The sequence below is a fragment of the Heptranchias perlo genome, chromosome 20 (genome assembly GCF_035084215.1).
Source record: "Heptranchias perlo isolate sHepPer1 chromosome 20, sHepPer1.hap1, whole genome shotgun sequence".
Lineage (NCBI taxonomy): Eukaryota > Metazoa > Chordata > Chondrichthyes > Hexanchiformes > Hexanchidae > Heptranchias > Heptranchias perlo.
Genome location: NC_090344.1, coordinates 17,670,276 through 17,689,387, shown reverse-complemented (window position 1 = coordinate 17,689,387; position 19,112 = coordinate 17,670,276). Strand labels below are relative to the sequence as shown.

Sequence of the window (19,112 nt, the reverse complement as noted above, 5' to 3'; positions counted from 1 at the left end):
TGAAAATCCAAATGTATTACATCGACCAGGTTACCCTCATTTGCACTTTCTGTTAATTATTCAAAGGATTTAATAAGATTGGTCCTGCCTTTGTCCTGTTAGTCGATTAAATCTTGGCCGCTTTACTTGCTCTTGGTACTCCCAGCGCTTTTCTTCGGCAGCAGCACGGCCTGGATATCAGGCAGCACCCCGCCCTGAGCGATGGTCACCCGTCCCAGCAGCTTGTTGAGCTCCTCGTCGTTGCGGATGGCCAGCTGCAGGCGTCTGCGGATGATTCGGGTCTTCTTGTTGTCCCGGGCCGCGTTGCCGGCCAGCTCGAGGATTTCAGCCGTCAGATACTCGAGCACAGCAGCCAGATAGACCGGGGCTCAGGCACCCACACGTTCAGCGTAGTTGCCCTTTCGCAGAAGCCTGTGAACACGGCCCACAGGGAACTGCAGTCCGGCCCGGGATGAACGAGACTTGGCCTTGGACCGAGCTTTACAGCCGGTTTTTCCTCTTCCAGACATTTCCACAATCTCACAAATACTTTCACACAGAATAAAGAAATCCTCCAGCACTCGCCCGACTTATACCTTCTGGGGGAATACAGTGGGGGCATTTGTGATGTGTCTCTCTCAGAGTGTTTACACTGCCCGCTCACCCTCACTGATAACCTATATTTCAACTGTTGTAATATTGTCCTTTAGCAATATTGCTGCTCCTCCTCCTTTCCCTATTTCCTTGTCCTTTCTAAAGATCTTATAGACTTGAATATTAAGCTGCCATTCGTGCCCAGTTGGTAGTCAGGACCCCGTAATCATTTAATGTAATTATTTAACCTCACTGAATGGGTAATGCGGCCGATATAAGGTGAAGAATTACTGGCTGTTGTGTTATTTCCATAGATTGGGAGTTGGCGACATCTACTGGGCGGAAACGGGAACTGCAAAAGAGCGAGAAAGGATCCGTCAGAAACCAGTTGAAATGAAAAACAAAATGCAACAGCCTGCAGTGTCATAGAGTCATAGAGTCATAGAGTTATACAGCACGGATAGAGGCCCTTCGGCCCATCGTGTCCGCGCCGGCCATGTCTGTTCAGGATCTGATGTTTAGGAAATATTTTAGTGCGCTGAATTGTCAGCGATGGTGGTATAGTGGTGAGCATAGCTGCCTTCCAAGCAGTTGACCCGGGTTCGATTCCCGGCCATCGCAATTAAGTGTTCTTATGAGTTTATTTCCTTCAGAAACTCGAAGTTTGCAGAAAATCGGAGAATCCCGGCGCGTGACCGGAGCCCGCCCCGAACCGGCGCACTTCCGGGTTCTCCGCTGACGCGCCGGCGTGCGCGCGCAGCCCCCGCTGGAGGGAATCCCGCAGGCAATTAAAGCCAGCGGGATGCCACTTGAAAGTATTTATTTAGGTATTTCAGGTCATTAACTGACCTGATTAAGGGATTATGTGAGGAGGGGTGGGATTCAAGAGCAAACTCGGACTGTTTCCCACACTGGGGGAAACACTCCCAGGTCAAATGGACGTGTTGCAGCTGTCAGCCTGTGGCAGCTGCAAAGGTCTATTTGACAGGTGGTGGTGGGAGACCCTCACCCATTGCAGGAGGCCACTCTGTCACTTGGGACAAAGTTTGGCCTCCACCACCCTCCTCCTGACAGTCAAAGTCATCAACCCGCACACTTACGCCGGGGTCCGCAGACATGTACCTACCTTGCGGACCGTACCTACCTTGCGGACCCCCTCAGATGTACATCTTGCGGATGGGGGCCGCCGTAGCTGCAGTCTTGACCTCCTCGGAGGGTGAACAGCATCACCAGCCTCAACAGCCTCGCCATCCACGCCGTCCACCTCTGACACGTGGAGCTCCACAACAGAGTGCTGTGACACATCCACCTGTACAGCAGGAGGGAGGGCTACCGCAGAGAGAGATGCGTCGCAGAGGGCACTATCCTCGCCACAGGGTCCGCAGACCGAGGCTCAGCCTCCTGGACCTCTCTGAGCAGCAGTGCACACGGAGGCTCAGAGTCACTCGACATGTAGTCGTGGAGATCTGCAGCCTCTTTCATGCCGAGCTGCTCCTGGCTGGCCCGAGCACCATCTTCTTACCTGTCGCTGTCAAAGTCACCACTGCCCTCAACAACTTCTCCTCCGCATCCTTCCAGGTTGCAACCAGGGACAGCGCCGATGTCTCTCAGTCATCTGCGCAAAAGAGCCCTGCAAATACACCTACACCCACTCTGCAGTGACACAATGGGTGGTATCAGTTGTGGGTCCTCATAGTGATCCTCAGGAGAGGGCATTATTGCACAAACCAGACAGCATTCGCGAAGACATGGTAGTAATGGTGCCAATATAATATGTAATGTGAGCTTGTCAGAAATTCATTGTAAGTAACACCCATGACAAACCCTCAAACACCCTTGTGCATCCCCTTCATGCTCACGACACGTTTGCCTTACGCTGCCTACTGCACATATGTGATGCATGCCCTGTGGCTGCAGCACAGGTAGTGGCAGGTTGAGTGAGGCTGGCCGTGAAAGAGATGCACGAGAGGGTGATTATGAGATAGAGCCATGAGATTGTATGAGGATTGGGTTGAGTGGTAGTGGCGGGATGAGTACTGGCGAGGTGAGTCGGTGCAGGTAAGATGACGATGAGGTTTGAGTGGGTATGAGGGGTGATGTGACAGAGTTGTGTTGGCAGTGCTGAAGGAGATGTGGGGTGGGGGCAGTGATGTGGCAGACGGAGTGTAGGGGAAAGACTACGTGTACTCACTTTGGCTGACCTACTGACATAATTGGAGCGCCTCCTGCACAGTATGCAGGTGGGCGATATGTTGGTTGCGCTGGTGAGCCAGGCCTTCCTGGTGGCAGAGGCAGGCCGGGAGGAAGATCTCTGTCCTCCCCCTCCTCCTCACTTATTGATACCTGGAGTGAGGCATCATTAAACTGGGAGCAGCCTTCCCCCTGGGCTGCTCCATGCTGTAATTTTTGTTATTTGTTGCAGCATCTGTCAGTGGAGGACTGCCCCTTTAAATAGAGCTCCTCCAGCTGACAGATCTTACTGTGCATGCGCAGTCCGCCCGACGCGCAGATCAGCAGTGGGGAATCCGGAGGAGCAGGGAAGTGGATCCAATTAGTGGATTGGATGCTACAATCGCGCGGGGAGCTGACTAATTTCACCGGGCGCGTTACCCACGCGCCCGATAGCCCCCCCGGGGAGAACCCGCAGCCCTGCTAACATCGGGCCCATTGTTTCCAAAACATAAACGGGTATAATTATAGTAAAATGTTTTCCACCTTCATTTATTTTCCCTATAGACGGAATAGAGGAAAAACATGCTGGAAATAGTGAGCCTCAAAGTATCTAATGAGAGTGAGGAAGGCAAATGATATGCTAGCCTTTATTGCAACGGTGTTGGAATATCAGAGTAAGGAGGTCTTGCTGCAATTGTAGTATGAGGAAATACTGTGTAAAATTGGCCTATATTCGGTGGAGTTAGAAGAATGAGACGGAATCTCATTGAAATGTATAACTTTCTTAGACGGCTTGACAGGGTAGATGCTGAGAGGTTGATTCCCCTGGCTGTGGAGTCAAGAACTAGAGGTTCTAGTTCCGCCCTCGAGCCTGCTCCGTCATTCAATAGATCACAGCTGATCTTCCACCTCAACTCCACTTTATTGCCCTATCCCCATATCCCATGATTGCCTTGTCCAAAACTCTTTCAAACTCAATCTTGAATACACTAAACGACTGAGCATCCACAACCCTCTGTGGTGGAGAGAACAGCCTCGACGAAGATAACGGGAATGAAATGGAATATGTCATACAGTTACATCTCGCTGCTCTGCCTGATCATTTTGATCGCTACTTCCCAGCAGAGGGATTTCAAAATTTGGTGGAAAAGCGTTAGGTGAAAGATCCTTTTGCTTTCGAAAATCCTGAATCAATAATGAAGCAGAGAGAGAGAGAGGGGGACTCGCTGTGTAACCGGGCGCAAACACTCACCCACAGCCAAAACAAAATCTGTTTCCCACTTGGCGCGAAGCAACAATCCATGTTATTTGATTTTAAATAGTTTTGTTTCTGAATTGTATAAATTTTCTCCAATTGTATTTCCCAACTCAGATTCAATGCCTCCAAACCAACCCAATGTTGGAGATGGTGCGATGGGTTTGGATTTCAGCAGAGAGAGAAGGGTAAGTGTGTGAGACGGGGATTTACAGTCTGGGGGAATGAGCAGGAAGAATCTTCCATAGAAACTAGATTTGCCTGTTCTGAATTGCTATCCTGTATTCCCTGTATTCAAGGTGAGGACTTTTGTTACATACTTTTACAGGGTATTATAAGGGGAGGATTTGCAGACGGGAAACTCAAACCAAACATCACATCAAGATCTGACCGTCACTCGATTCACCAGCACCTGCAGATCATCGGCCTCTCTCTCTGTCTCTCTCCTCTCTGTTTCCTTTTTTGCTCTCCCTCTCTCTCTTTCTGTGTCTCTCTCTCTTTCACTCTGTGTGTTTCGACCTCTCCAGCTCTCCCTCTCTCTCCTTTCTCTCGTTTCTTCTCTCCCCTCCCTCTCATTTTCCTTCTCAGTCGCGTTCTCTATCGCTCCTCTCTATCTCTCCTCAGTCTTTCCTCTCTTTAGCAATGCCCGATTTCACATCCGACTAAATCCTAACATCCTGCGCCTGTTTTCTGTTCACCTGCCCCGTGTTCCAACGATTCTATTATCAGTGTCAGTTTATTAAATGGTGAAACCTCTCTGAATAGTTTAATGTTTCTATAGATCATATAGGTCTCCACGTGTTTCCCTGCACTGTTCACTTCATCTACAATGCAAGGAAGAAACAATCGAAAGCCTGTTACACACACCTCGCAATAATTGAAATCACTTCTCCTGTAACTATAAAGTACACCGTTAGATGGCGGCATTGTTCAATTAACAAAACGCCAACATCCCCGCTGCTGCTCACAATCTGCAGATAAATAGAAGGGCTCATGATTCCAACAGAAACAGTGCAAACTGATACAACATAACATCAAAACATTGCATTTTACAATGAATTCATCCACAGTGCCTCAGAGAATGAGATGTGAAAGAATCAGCAGCAAATTCAATTCAGTAACCAGACCTCTGGGGCTGTAGCAGATACACATATAATGAAATAATATTTCATAACAGTCAGAACCAATAAATACATTGAAATCCCAGTTAAACTGAACCATATTATTGTGGAGGGAGGAGATTGTGCTGCCTCCTTGTAACACCGAGACCGTGAGCTGTCTCATTATCAATCACTGAAAGCACATTGATGAAATAATATTCCAGGACAGGTTTGTTCCACAATATCAAACTGTTAGCAGCTCCTGGTGGTCTGGCAACAGCTCTTAGCCCAGACACCTGATTCAAATACATTCAGCACAGACAATAATCCAGCAACAATCCCAGGGTTGGATATACAAGGTACATTACATATATAATGTAATTCCGACAAGACCAAAAGAGCAGAGACAAAACATTCCATCAATTGAAAGAACAGAACAGGTTGCAGTGTAAAACATGATGGGAGAAATGAATTGCCAAGTAGAGCAGCATAGTTAACACCGATTTACACCATTAACAGTTGAGATAACAACTTACCAGAAATTCCAAGGGCCGCAAGAACAGAATAATAAATGAGTTGTATCTGATCGATTACTGTGTATCCCATTTCTGTGAGAGATACTGACTTCTGTTGGCCTGGAAACCACTGCTCCAGCAGGCACCGTGAGCTGATTCATTCCAACCACCCCTGATTTATACAGAGGATAATTCTCCCCTGACACGGTTATACCGCTGATCACTGTCATTAATTAGAGTAACTTGAACAAACACGTTGCATCAACAGCTTTGATTCCAATGTACAATAATGACGTGGATATAAAGAAACATCTCAACGTCCAGGACATTATCTTAATCGGGTTTCTCACAGGAATAGAGTTACAAGCTGTGCTCGTTCATGACTGATCCAACAATAATAAGTGGCTTCATTTACAGTTTTCATAGAATTGAATTGACCACGTTCACTCCTGCCCATTCATTTATCACTGTTACGGATTTCTCCACAGTCTACACTGAATCCAGGGACACAAACAGACCCGTTTCACTCTGGTACTGCAGTTTCCCAGTTCAAATATGAATTTGAGTCTCTGACAGAACGACAGGTTCAGGATATGAACCGAGAAATGACTGTGGGTGATATTAGGTATCGGACACTGAACGAGCTTCGTTGCCATTCCTCTCTCCGTTGTTTTACTGCACACCTTCACCCGTTTATTCTACATTTGATACATGGCTCTAGTAAAATTTGTCACCTGCAACTGAGCTCAGCTCAGGATCCGATTTGACCTCCGTCATGAAGTCCCAGTGCTTCCCTCACTCATTGCCAGTGAAAGCCTCACCTATGCCCCTGTCCCCTCCAGACTCCATTCCTCCAGTTTTCTCCTGGCCGGCCACTCATCCTCGACCTTTGGACCCGGACCAGGTCCTGTTCGGCCTCACTGAACTTCGCTGACTTTCAGTTCAACATCGCTTTCCAGTTGAAATTCTCAGTCTTGGGTTTAAATCCCTCCATGGCCCAACATTCCGCACCCTCCCACACACACACACCCACACATAAAATGAAAGAACCATACTGCACAGAAGGTCATTCGACCCATCGTACCTGAGGCGGCCCTGTGACAGAGCTGTCCAATTAGTCGCATGCCCCTGCTCTTGCCCCATAGCCCTGCAGATTTCCCCGTCCACCTGCAGTAAACTGTGACCTCCTCATTCATCTGACTCTGACCTCTTTTGTTGGGACAACCCTCACTTCGTTCACTCACCGATCTAATCACGGCCAGGAGAAGCTTCTCTTCCCACCCTATCACCGTTATCTCTGTTGTCTCTAAAGGTTCAATCCTTGGCTCCCTCCTCTTCCTCATCTACATGCTGCCCATTGGTGACATAGCCCGCAGAGATGGACCAACTTTCAGCTGCATGCTGATAAAACCAGCGCCTCTCTTGACCCTTCCAATGTCGTTGTGTTGTCAGACCGACATTCTGTTATAGATGAGACATAATTTCCTCCAGTTAGAATTCGAAAGTCATGATCTTTGGTCTCACAATCTTCACATCCTTGCACTGATTGCATTCCCATTCCGGGCTTTTGTCTGAGGGGAATCCCGACTGTTCGGAACTTCGATGTCCAAATCAACCCCGAGTTGAGCGTCTGAACCACTCTCCTCTCCATCGCAAAGACCACCTACTTGCGTGTCCGTAATAATGCACATCACACCCGCCCTGCCATCTGCTACTTAAATCCTCAGACATGCCTTTCTACCCTCTGCGGTAAACACATACGGTTCGGCATTACCAGACAGGAGTGAATCGTTCCCTTTTACCCGATATGTACAGCTCCATCACAGGAGCTGACACTGAGACATAGATGAGATTTACAAGTACCTGACAGGAGTGAATCGTTCCCTTTTACCCACTGTCTACTGTACATGTGCAGGAGCTGACAGTGAGACACACACGGGCCGTACAGTACCAGACAGGAGTGAATCGTTCCCTTTTACCCACTGTGTACTGCACATGTACAGGAGCTGACACTGAGACACACACGGGCCGTACAGTACCAGACAGGAGTGAATCGTTCCCTATTACCCACTGTGTGCTGTACAGGTACGGGGGCTGACACTGGGACACACACGGGCTGGACAGCACCAGACAGGAGTGAATCGTTCTATTTTACCCACTGTGTGCTGTACATGTACAGGAGCTGAAACTGAGACACACACGGGCCGTACAGTACCAGACAGGAGCGAATCATTCCCCTTTACCCACTGTGTACTGTACATGTACAGGAGCTGACACTGAGACACACACGGGCCGTACAGTACCAGACAGGGGTCAATCATTCCCTTTTACCCACTGTGTACTGTACATGTACAGGAGCTGACACTGAGACACACACGGGCCGTACAGTACCAGACAGGGGTCAATCATTCCCTTTTACCCACTGTGTACTGTACATGTACAGGAGCTGACACTGAGACACACACGGGCCGTACAGTAACAGACAGGAGTGAATCGTTCCCTTTTACCCACTGTGTACTGTACATGTACAGGAGCTGACACTGAGATGCACACGGGTCGTACCGTACCAGACAGAAGCGAATTGTTCACTTTTACCCACTGTGTACTGCACATGTACAGGAGCTGACACTGAGACACACACGCGCCGTACAGTACCGGACAGGAGTGAATCGTTCCCTTTTACCCACTGTGTACTGTACATGTACAGGAGCTGACACTGAGACATGCACGGGCCGTACAGTACCAGACAGGAGTGACTAGTTCCCCTTTACCCACTGTGTACTGTACATGTACAGGAGCTGACACTGAGACACACATGGGCCGTACAGTAACAGACAGGAGTGAATCGTTCCCTTTCACCCACTGTGTACTGTACATGTACAGGAGCTGACACTGAGACACACACGGGCCATACAGTACCAGACAGAAGTGAATCGTTCCCTTTTACCCACTGTGTACTGTACATGTACAGGAGTTGACACTGAGACACACAAGAGCCATGCTATACCAGATAGGAGCGAATCGTTCCCTTTTACCCACTGTGTACTGTACATGTACAGGAGCTGATACTGAGACACACACGGGCCGTACAGTACCAGACAGGAGTGAATCGTTCCCTTTTACCCACTGTGTGCTGTACATTTACAGGAGCTGACACTGAGACACACACGGGCCGTACAGTACCAGACAGGAGTGAATCGTTCCCCATTACCCACTGTGTGCTGTACATGTACGGGAGCTGACACTGGGACACACACGGGCGGTACATTACCAGACAGGAGTGAATTGTTCCCTTTTACCCACTGTGTACTCTACATGTACAGGAGCTGACACTGAGACACACACGGGCCGTACAGTACCAGACAGGAGTGAATCGTTCTCTTTTACCCTCTGTGTGCTGTACAGGTACGGGGGTTGACACTGGGACACACACGGGCTGGACAGCACCAGACAGGAGTGAATCGTTCTCTTTTACCCACTGTGTGCTGTACATGTACAGGAGCTGAAACTGAGACACACACGGGCTGTACAGTACCAGACAGGAGCGAATCATTCCCCTTTACCCACTGTGTACTGTACATGTACCGGAGCAGACACTGAGACACACACGGGCCGTACAGTACCAGACAGGAGTGAATCGTTCCCTTTTACCCACTGTGTGCTGTACATGGACGGAGACTGAGAAACATAGAAACATAGAAAATAGGATCAGGCGGAGGCCATTCGGCACTTCGAGTCTGCTCCGCCATTCAATGTGATCATGGCTAATCCTCTGTCTAAATTCCATATTCCTGCTTTCTCCCCATACCACTTGATGCCTTTTGTGTCCAGAAATCTATCTCGCTCTTTCTTAAATATATCCAGTGACTTGGCCTCCACAGCCTTCTGTGGTGGAGAATTCCACAGGCTCACCACCCTCTGAGTGAAGAAATCTCTCGTCTTCTCAGTCCGAAATGTCCTACTTTGAATCCTGAGACTGTGAACCTTCGTTCGAGACCCCCAGCCAGGGGAGACGTCCTTCCTGCATCCAGTCTTTCTAGCCCTTTAAGAATTGTATACGTTTAAATGATATTCTCTATCATTCTTGTAAACTCCAGTGAATACAGGCCTAGTCGATCTCATCCCTCTTCATAAAACAGTCCTGCCATCCCAGGAATCAGTCTGGTGACCCTTCGCTGCACTACCTCTATGGCAAGTATATCCTTTCTTAGGTAAGGAGAACAAAACTGCACACAATACTCCATGTCTGGTCTCACCAAGGCACTTTATAATTGCAGCAAGATACCCTTGCTCCTGTACTCAAGTCCTCTTGCCAATGAAGGCCAGCATACCATTTCCCTTCCTAACTGCTTGATGCATCTGCATGTTTGCTTTCAGTGACTGGTGTACAAGGACACCCAGGTCCCTTGTACATCAACGTTACCCAATCTATCACCATTTAAGTAATACTCTGCCTTTCTGTTTCTCCTTCTGAAGTGGATAACTTCACATATATCCATGTTGTAATGCATCTTTTTTTTTATTCGTTCATGGGATGTGGGCGTCGCTGGCTAGGCCAGCATTTATTGCCCATCTCTAATTGCCCTTGAGAAGGTGGTGGTGAGCCGCAGTCTTGAACCGCGGCAGTCCGTGTGGTGAAGGTTCTCCCACAGTGCTGTTTGGAAGGGAATTACAGAATTTTGACCCAGCGACGATGAAGGAACGGCGATATATTTCCAAGTCGGGATAGTGTGTGACTTGGAGGGGAACGTGCAGGTGGTGTTGTTCCCATGTGCCTGCCACTCTTGTCCTTCTAGGTGGTTCAAGTCGCGGGTTTGGGAGGTGCTGTCGAAGAAGCCATGGCGAGTTGCTGCAGTGCATCCTGTGGATGGTATACACTGCAGCCACAATGCGCCGTTGGTGAATGGAGTAGATGTTTATGGTGGTGTATGGGGTGACAATCAAGTGGGCTGCTTAGTCCTGGATGGTGTCGAACTCCTTGAGTGTTGTTGGAGCTGCACTCATCCAAGCAAGTGGAGAGTATTCCATCACACTCCTGACTTGTGCCTTGTAGATGGTGGAAAGGCTTTGGGGCGTCACGAGGTGAGTCACTCACTGCAGAATACCCATCCTCTGACCTGCTCTTGTAGCCACTGTATTTATGTGGCTGGTACAGTTAAGTTTCTGGTCAATGGTGACCTCCAGGCTGTTGATGGTGGGGGATTCGTCGATGGTAATGCCATTAAATGTCAAGGGCAGATGGTTAGTATCTCTCTTGTTGGAGATGGTCATTGCCTATCACTTGTCTGTCGCGAATGTTACTTGCTACTTACCAGCCCAAGCCTGGATGTTGTCCAGGTCTTGCTGCATGCGGGCACGGAATGCTTCATTATTTGAGGGGTTGCGAATGCAAATGAACAATGTGCAATCATCAGCTAACATCCCCATTTCTGACCTTATGATGGAGGGAAGGTCATTGATGAAGGAGCTGAAGATGGTTCGGCCACAGACACTGCCCTGAGGAACTCCTGCAGCAATGCCCTGGGGCTGAGATGATTGGCCTCCAACAACCACTACCATCTTCCTTTGTGCTAGGTATGACTCCAGCCACTGGAGAGTTTTCCCCCTGATTCCCATTGACTTAAATTTTACTCGGGCTCCTTGGTGCCACACTCAGTCAAATGCTGCCTTAATATCAAGGGCACTCACTCTTACCTCACCTCTGGAATTCAGCTCTTTTGTCCATGTTTGGACCAAGGCTGTAATGAGGTCTGGAGCCGAGTGGTCCTGGAGGAACCCAAACTGAGCATCGATGAGCAGGTTATTGGTGAGTGAGTGCCGCTTGATAGCACTGTCAACGACACCTTCCAACACTTTGCTGATGAGTGAGAGTAGGCTGATGGGCAAGTAATTGGCCGAATTGGATATGTCCTTTTTTGGACAGGACATACCTGGGCAATTTTCCACATTGTGGGGTAGATGCCAGTGTTGTAGCTGTACTGGAACAGCTTGGCTGGAGGCAGGGCTAGTTCTGGAGCACAAGACTTCAGCACTACAGCCGGGTTTTTGTCGGGGCTCATAAGCTTTGCTGTATCTAGTGCACTCAGCTGTTTCTATACATTACGTGGAGTGAATCGAATTGGCTGAAGACTGTCTTCAGTGGTGGTGGGGATATTGGGAGGAGGCCGAAATGGATCATCCACTCGGCACTTCTGGCTGAAGATGGTTGCAAACACTTCAGCCTTGTCTTTTGCACTCACGTGCTGGACTCCGCGATCGTTGAGGATGGGAATGTTCACAGAGCCTCCTCCTCCCGTTAGTTGTTTAATTGTCCACCACCATTCACGAGTGGATGTGGCAGCACTGCAGAACTTTGATCTGATCCGTTGGTTGAGGAATCGCTTAGCTCTGTCTATAGCATGTGGCTTCCGCTGTTCAGCATGCATGTAGTCCTGAGTTGTCGCTTCACCAGGTTGGCACCTCATTTTTAGGATCGCCTGGTGCTGCTCCTGGCATGCTGTTCCTCACTTCTCATTGAACCAGGGTTGATCCCCTCGCTTGTTGGTAATGGGAGAGTGAGGAATATGCCGGGCCATGAGGTTACGGCTAAGAACATAAGAACATAAGAAATAGGAGAAGGAGGAGGCCAATCGGCCCCTCGAGCCTGCTCCGACATTCAATAGGATCATGGCTGATCTGATCCTAACCTCAAATCGAAATTCATGTCCAATTTCCTGCCCGCTCCCCGTAACCCCTAATTCCCTTTACTTCCAGGAAACTGTCTATTTCAGTTTTAAATTTATTCAATGATGTAGCTTCCACAGCTTCCTGGGGCAGCAAATTCCACAGACCGACTACCCTCTGAGTGAAGAAGTTTCTCCTCATCTCAGTTTTGAAAGAGCAGCCCCTTATTCTAAGATTATGCCCCCTAGTTCTAGTTTCACCTATCCTTGGGAACATCCTTACCGCATCCACCCGATCAAGCCCCTTCACAATCTGAGATGTTTCAATAAGATCGCCTCTCATTCTTCTGAACTCCAATGAGTAGAGTCCCAATCTACTCAACCTCTCCTCATATGTCCGCCCCCTCATCCCCGGGATTAACCGAGTGAAACTTCTTTGTACTGCCTCAAGAGCAAATATGTCTTTTCTTAAGTATGGAGACCAAAACTGTATGCAGTATTCCAGGTGCGGTCTCACCAATACCTTATATAACTGCAGCAATACCTCCCTGTTTTTATATTCTATCCCCCTAGCAATAAGCGCCAACATTCCGTTGGCCTTCTTGATCACCTGCTGCACCTGCAAACTAACTTTTTGATTTTCTTGAACTGGGACCCCCAGATCCCTTTGTACTGCAGTACTTTCCAGTTTCTTGCCATTAAAATAATAACTTGCTCTCTGATTTTTCCTGCCAAAGTGCATAATCTCACATTTTCCAATATTGTATTGCATCTGCCAAATCTCTGCCCACTCACCCAGCCTGTCTTTATCCCCTTGTAGGTTTCTTATGTCCTCCTCACTCATTACTTTCCCTCCCATCTTTGTATCATCTGCAAACTTTGATATGTTACAATCGGTCCCCTCCTCCAAATCGTTAATATAGATTGTAAAGAGTTGGGGACCCAGCACCGACCCCTGCGGAACACCACTGGCTACTGGTTGCCAATCCAAGAATGAACCATTTATCCCAACTCTCTGCTTCCTGTTAGATAACCAATCCTCCACCCATGCCAGAATATTACCCCCAATCCAGTGATTCTTTATTTTGAGCAATAATCTTTTATGTGGCACCTTGTCGAATGCCTTCTGGAAGTCTAAATACACTATGTCCACTGGTTCCCCTTTATCCACACTGTACGTTATGTCCTCAAAGAACTCAAGCAAATTTGTCATACATGACTTCCCCTTCGTAAAGCCATGCTGACTTTGCCCTATTAATGATGATAAGCACCAGCCTGAGAAAGAGCCTGTGAAATAGACAGTTTCCTCGAAGTAAAGGGAATTAGGGGTTACGGGGAGCGGGCAGGAAATTGGACATGAATTTAGATTTGAGGTTCGGATCAGATCAGCCATGATCTTATTGAATGTCGGAGCAGGCTCGAGGGGCCGATTGGCCTACTCCTGCTCCTATTTATTATGTTCTTATGTTCTTATCATCTACATTGGCCCCCGGTCCGGCAACGCCTCGATTTTAAAATTCTCATCCTCGTGTTCAAATCCCTCCATGGCTCTCGATCCCCTTCCTATCTCGATAACCTCCTCCAGCTCCTAAACCCTCCGAGATCTCTGATTGGCCCTCACCACCCTCCCTATCTTTATAACCTCCTCCAGGCCTTAGCCCTCCGAGATCTGTGCATGGCCCTCGCACCACCCCCTCACTTCCTATCTCTGTAACCTCCTCCAGCCCCTAAACACTCCGAGATCTCTGCATGGCCCTCCCCCTCTCCCTATCTCTGTAACCTCCTCCAGCCCATACAACCCTACGAGATCTCTGCATTGCCCTCCCCCCTCCCTATCTCTGTAACCTCCTCCAGCCCCTACAACCTTACGAGATCTCTGCATGGACCTCAACCCCCTCCCTCTCTCTGTAACCTCCTCCAATTCTGGACTCTTGCTCATCCGCCGATTCCCATCGCTCCACCATTGGCGGCCGTGCCTTCAGCTGCCTCGGCCCTAAGCTCTGAAATTACCTCCCTAAACCTATCTGACTCTTTACATCTCTCCTCCTTTACGACTCTCCTTAAAACCTACCTCTTTGACCAAGCTTTTGGTCACCTGTCCTCATATCTACTTATATGGCTCGGTGTCAAATTTTGTTTGATAATCGCTCCTGTGAAGCCCCTTGGGACGATTTACTACGTTAAAGGCACTATATAAATTCACCTTCTTCTCGTTGCATGAAAGGCTTCATGTCCTCCCTTCTAATGAATGGAATCTTTCTCTCCCTCACAAAGGAACCTTTCTGCCCGTCCTGTGCCTGAGCTGAATCCCGTCTTACCCGAGTCTCTGATTAACTTCGCCCATCAAACAGGTGGTTACGGCCTTCACATTGCTGTATAATTCCCACTATGTGAAGAGCTTAGAATTTCAGAATCTTCCTTCCCGACGGAACAAACAAAGGCTAAAAACTGACATTACTACAGTTTAAAGAGAAACCCATCGCCAGTGTTACATTCGCCCATTTCAAGACTGATTGATTAACCCTTTCTTATCAAAAACCTCTTTATTAATCACCTTAATAAACACCATTTTAAACACACTTTAAACTCCCCTTTTAAACACCGTTTAAACACACTTTAAATTCCTCTTTTAAACACCCCTTTTAAACACCCTTGAAACATACTTTGTACACCCCTTTTAAACACCATTTCAACACCCCTTTTAAAAACCCTTTAAACACCCTTTTTCAACACATTGGCCCAGAGTCGGGTTGAAACCCACCCACTGACATTCCCTCATCTCTTGGTTCCGATCTGTTACTTCTTCCCATTCACATTCTCCTCTTCACCGTTAAACTTCAGCGTGTATTTCTTGCAGGGGAGATGGTCTTTAAACATCTCTTGTATCTGGGAACGGGTGAGAATTCCCGGTGAGGAGTCAGGTACGATAGAGGGATCACAGTTATACCGCACATTACCAGGGGGTCTCAGGAAACATCTCCCCTCCCCATAACACCAGGGGAATCCCCTTAACACGAGGGGAATCCCCTCCTCATAACACCAGGGGAATCCCCTCCTCATAACACCAGGGGAATCCCCTCCCCATAACACCAGCAGAAACCCCTCCCATAACACCAGGGGAATCCCCACCCCATAACACCAGGAAAATCTCCTCCCCATAACACCAGGGGAATCTCCTCCCCATAACACCAGGGGAATCTCCTCCACATAACACCAGAAGAAACCCCTCCCATATCACCAGGGGAATCTCCTCCCCATAGCACCAGGGGAATCTCCTCCCATAACAGCAGGGGAATCTCCTCCCCATAACACCAGGGGAATCTCCTCCCCATAACACCAGGGGAATCCCCTCCCCATAGCACCAGGAGAAACCCCTCCCAACACCAGGGGAATCTCCTCGCCATAACAGGAGGGGAATCCTCTCCCCATAGCACCAGGAGAATCCCCTCCCAACACCAGAGGAATCTCCTCCCCATAACACGAGGGGAATCCCATCCCCATAGCACCAGGAGAAACCCCTCCCATAACACCAGGGGAATCTCCTCCCCATAACACCAGGAGAAACCCCTCCCATAACACCAGGGGAATCCCATCCCCATAGCACCAGGAGAAACCCCTCCCATAACACCAGGGGAATATCCTCCCCATAACACCAGGGGAATCCCCTCCCCATAACACCAGGAAAATCTCCTCCCCATAACACCAGGGAAATCTCCTCCCCATAACACCAGGGGAATCTCCTCCCCATAACACCAGGAGAACCCCCTCCCATAGCACCAGGGGAATCTCCTCCCCATAACACCAGGAGAATCCCCTCCCCATAACACGAGGGGAATCCCCTCCCCATAGCACCAGGAGAATTTCCTCCCCATAGCACCAGGAGAATCCCCTACCCTTAACTCCAGGGGAATCCCCTCCCCATCAATGCCAATTACAGATGCTCATTCAATGCCAATTACAGATGGTCAATCAATGCCAGCCTTGTCCAGCGAGGCCCACACCCCGAGAATGAACGAAGAATCAATCGCTCACCTGACGGAGATGGGCTTCCTTTTTCTCGGCGGTGTCCAGTTTGGTTTTCCCGAAGTACATCACTTGGACCTCGGCACTGACCTGCTCACACGCCTCGTCCGACAGGACCAGCGCCCCTGAAACATGGAGAGGATATGTTTTCAGCCGCACCACCCACCCCTGAGCAGAGTTAGAGGCCAAAACACCAACCGGGTACAGGAGAGGGGAGGGGAGGAGAGGAGGGGGCAATCTCGGAGCGCCAAGCCAACCCGAGGTCTTCTGCCCTGGAAGCGGAATGAGGCAACGAGGGTCACTGCTTTCACTATCCCTCACCCCACACCTCCACTTTCAAAGGGCAACGGGGGAGGGGGCAATAAATGAGGACCACCCACCCACCCCACCGCGCGACAACCAAAACACAGTAAAAGGGAGGGGGTGTGGTTTCCAGGTTCATTTTGGGAGAGACTTGCACTGATCACATGGACTGAGATGTCAGATTATAAACCAGGAGATTTGGGAGGTGCAATCACTAAATGTTGGGGGATGGTGTCGGGGACTGAATGCTTCGGGGCTCGGACCCTGGAATGGGGCTGATTGGATCGTGCCGACCAGAAGATGACAGATACCTGGTTTGAAATGGACCTTCTCTGTTGGATTCAAATGACGGTCTGATGTCAACTGATCAGCGGCTCTCGGACTTGTCTTCCTCTCCGAAACTGTAACGCAAGAAGAGTCACATGGGAATTGGAGGGAGGAGAAATAGCTCACGGTCAAGGGTCTTTATATCACTAGGAACTGCACTCGCCTCAGGCACTGTATCCCACTCCCCTCAGTCACTACATCCCACTCAACTAAGGCACTGCATCCCACTCCCCTCAGTCACTAAATCCCACACCCATCAGTCACTAGATGACATTCCCCTGAGTCACTACATTCCACGCCACTCAGTCAATACATTCCAATCCACTCCGTCACTGCATCCCACTTTTCACAGTCACTACATCCCACTCCACTCAGTCACAAAATCCCACTCCCCTCAGTCACTACATGACACGCATCTCAGTCACTAAATCCCACTCCCCTCAGTGATTAAAACCCAATCGCCTCATTCACTACATACCACTCCAAAAGACACTATATGACACTCCCCTCAGTCACTACATCCCACTCTCCTCAGTCACAAAATCCCACGACATTCAGTCACTACATCCCACTCACCTCAATCATCACATCCCACTCCCCTCAGTCAGAACATCGCACTCCTCTCACTCACTGCATCCCTCTCCCCTCAGTAACTGCATCCCAATCATTTCAGTTCGAGACTGGATGATTCTCAAGGACTGAGCATGTCAGGAGTCACATTGGGTGAAGAGTCTGTTTCAATGAACCCACCAGAATAATACCTGAGTCCGCAGACCCCGCTGGGATAGAGGACGGTATCTGAGCGGATTCGAGAGTCGTTCCTCGGGTCCCTGACTTGTGGATGACAGAAACATGGGAGAGTGCAGGAGTGGAGAACACACGGACAGGTCATCGGGCTGGTACTGGAGTCCGGAGAATGGTAGACACCAGTCTTAATATAATCCAAAATCATCCAATCCCACACCACTCAATTACTACATCCCATTCCCCTCAGTCACTACATCCCACTCCACTCAGTCACAATATCCCACTCCTCTCCGTCACTAAATCCCACTCCGCTCAGTCACTACATCCTACTGATCTCAGTCTCTGCTACCCACTCCCCTCAGTCACTATATCCCACTCCCCTCAGTCACTGCATCCCACTCCTCTCAGTCACTACATCCCACTCCCCTCATTCAGTGTATCCGACTCCCTTCAGTCACTATATCACACTCCACTCACTCACTATATCCCACTCACCTCCGTCACGAGATGTCACTCCCCTCAGTGACTACATCCCACTCCCCTCAATCAGTGCATCCCAATCCTCTCAATCACTTCGTCCCACTCATCTCAGCAACTACACCCCACTCCTCTCAGTCAATACATCCCACTCCGCTCTGTCACTACATGGCACTCCCCTCAGTCACCACATCCCACTCTCCTAAGTCACTACATCCCACTGCACTCAGTCACAACATCCCACTCACCTCAGTCATTACACCCTTATCCCCTCAGTCACTACTTCACACTCACCTCAGTCATTACATCCTAATCCCCTCAGTCACTACATCACACTCACCTCATTAACTACATCCCACTCCCCTCAGTGACTACAACCCACTCCCCTCTGTCACTGCATCCCAATCCCCTCAGTCACTACATTCCACTGCACTCAGTCACTACATCCCACTCACCTCAGTCATTACATCCTAATCCCCTCAGTCACGTCATCACAATCACCTCAGCCGCTGCTAACCACTCCCCTCAGTCACTACATTCCACTCCCCTCACTCACAACATCCCACTCCCCCGAGTCACTTTTTCCTACTCCCTCTGTAATTACATCCCACTCTCCTCAGACACTGCAAACCTCTCCCCTCATTAACTACATCCCACTTCAGCCACGATCTACATCCCACTCCCGTCAGTCTGTGCATCGAACTCACCTCAGTCAATACATCCCTCTCCTCTCAGTGACTACATCCAACTCCTCTCAGTCATTGCATCCCACTCACCTCAGTCACTACATCACTCTCCCCTCAGTCACTACATCCCTCTCCCCTCAGACACTGCATCCCAATCCTTTCAGTCACAAAGTCCCACTCCCCTCTGTCACTACATCCCACTTCCCTCCATCACTGCAACCGACTCCCCACAGTCAATATAGCCGACACCCATCAATCACTGTACACCACTC

The 19,112-nt window shown here is 49.1% G+C and overlaps 1 non-coding gene across 1 annotated transcript; it reads left to right on the top strand.

Annotated features, from left to right (window-relative positions):
• The first annotated feature begins 1,122 nt into the window (after positions 1-1,122).
• Positions 1,123-1,194, top strand: trnag-ucc (transfer RNA glycine (anticodon UCC)). The gene has a single exon. It is a non-coding gene; the product is annotated as a tRNA-Gly (tRNA).
• Positions 1,195-19,112: the final 17,918 nt, after the last annotated feature.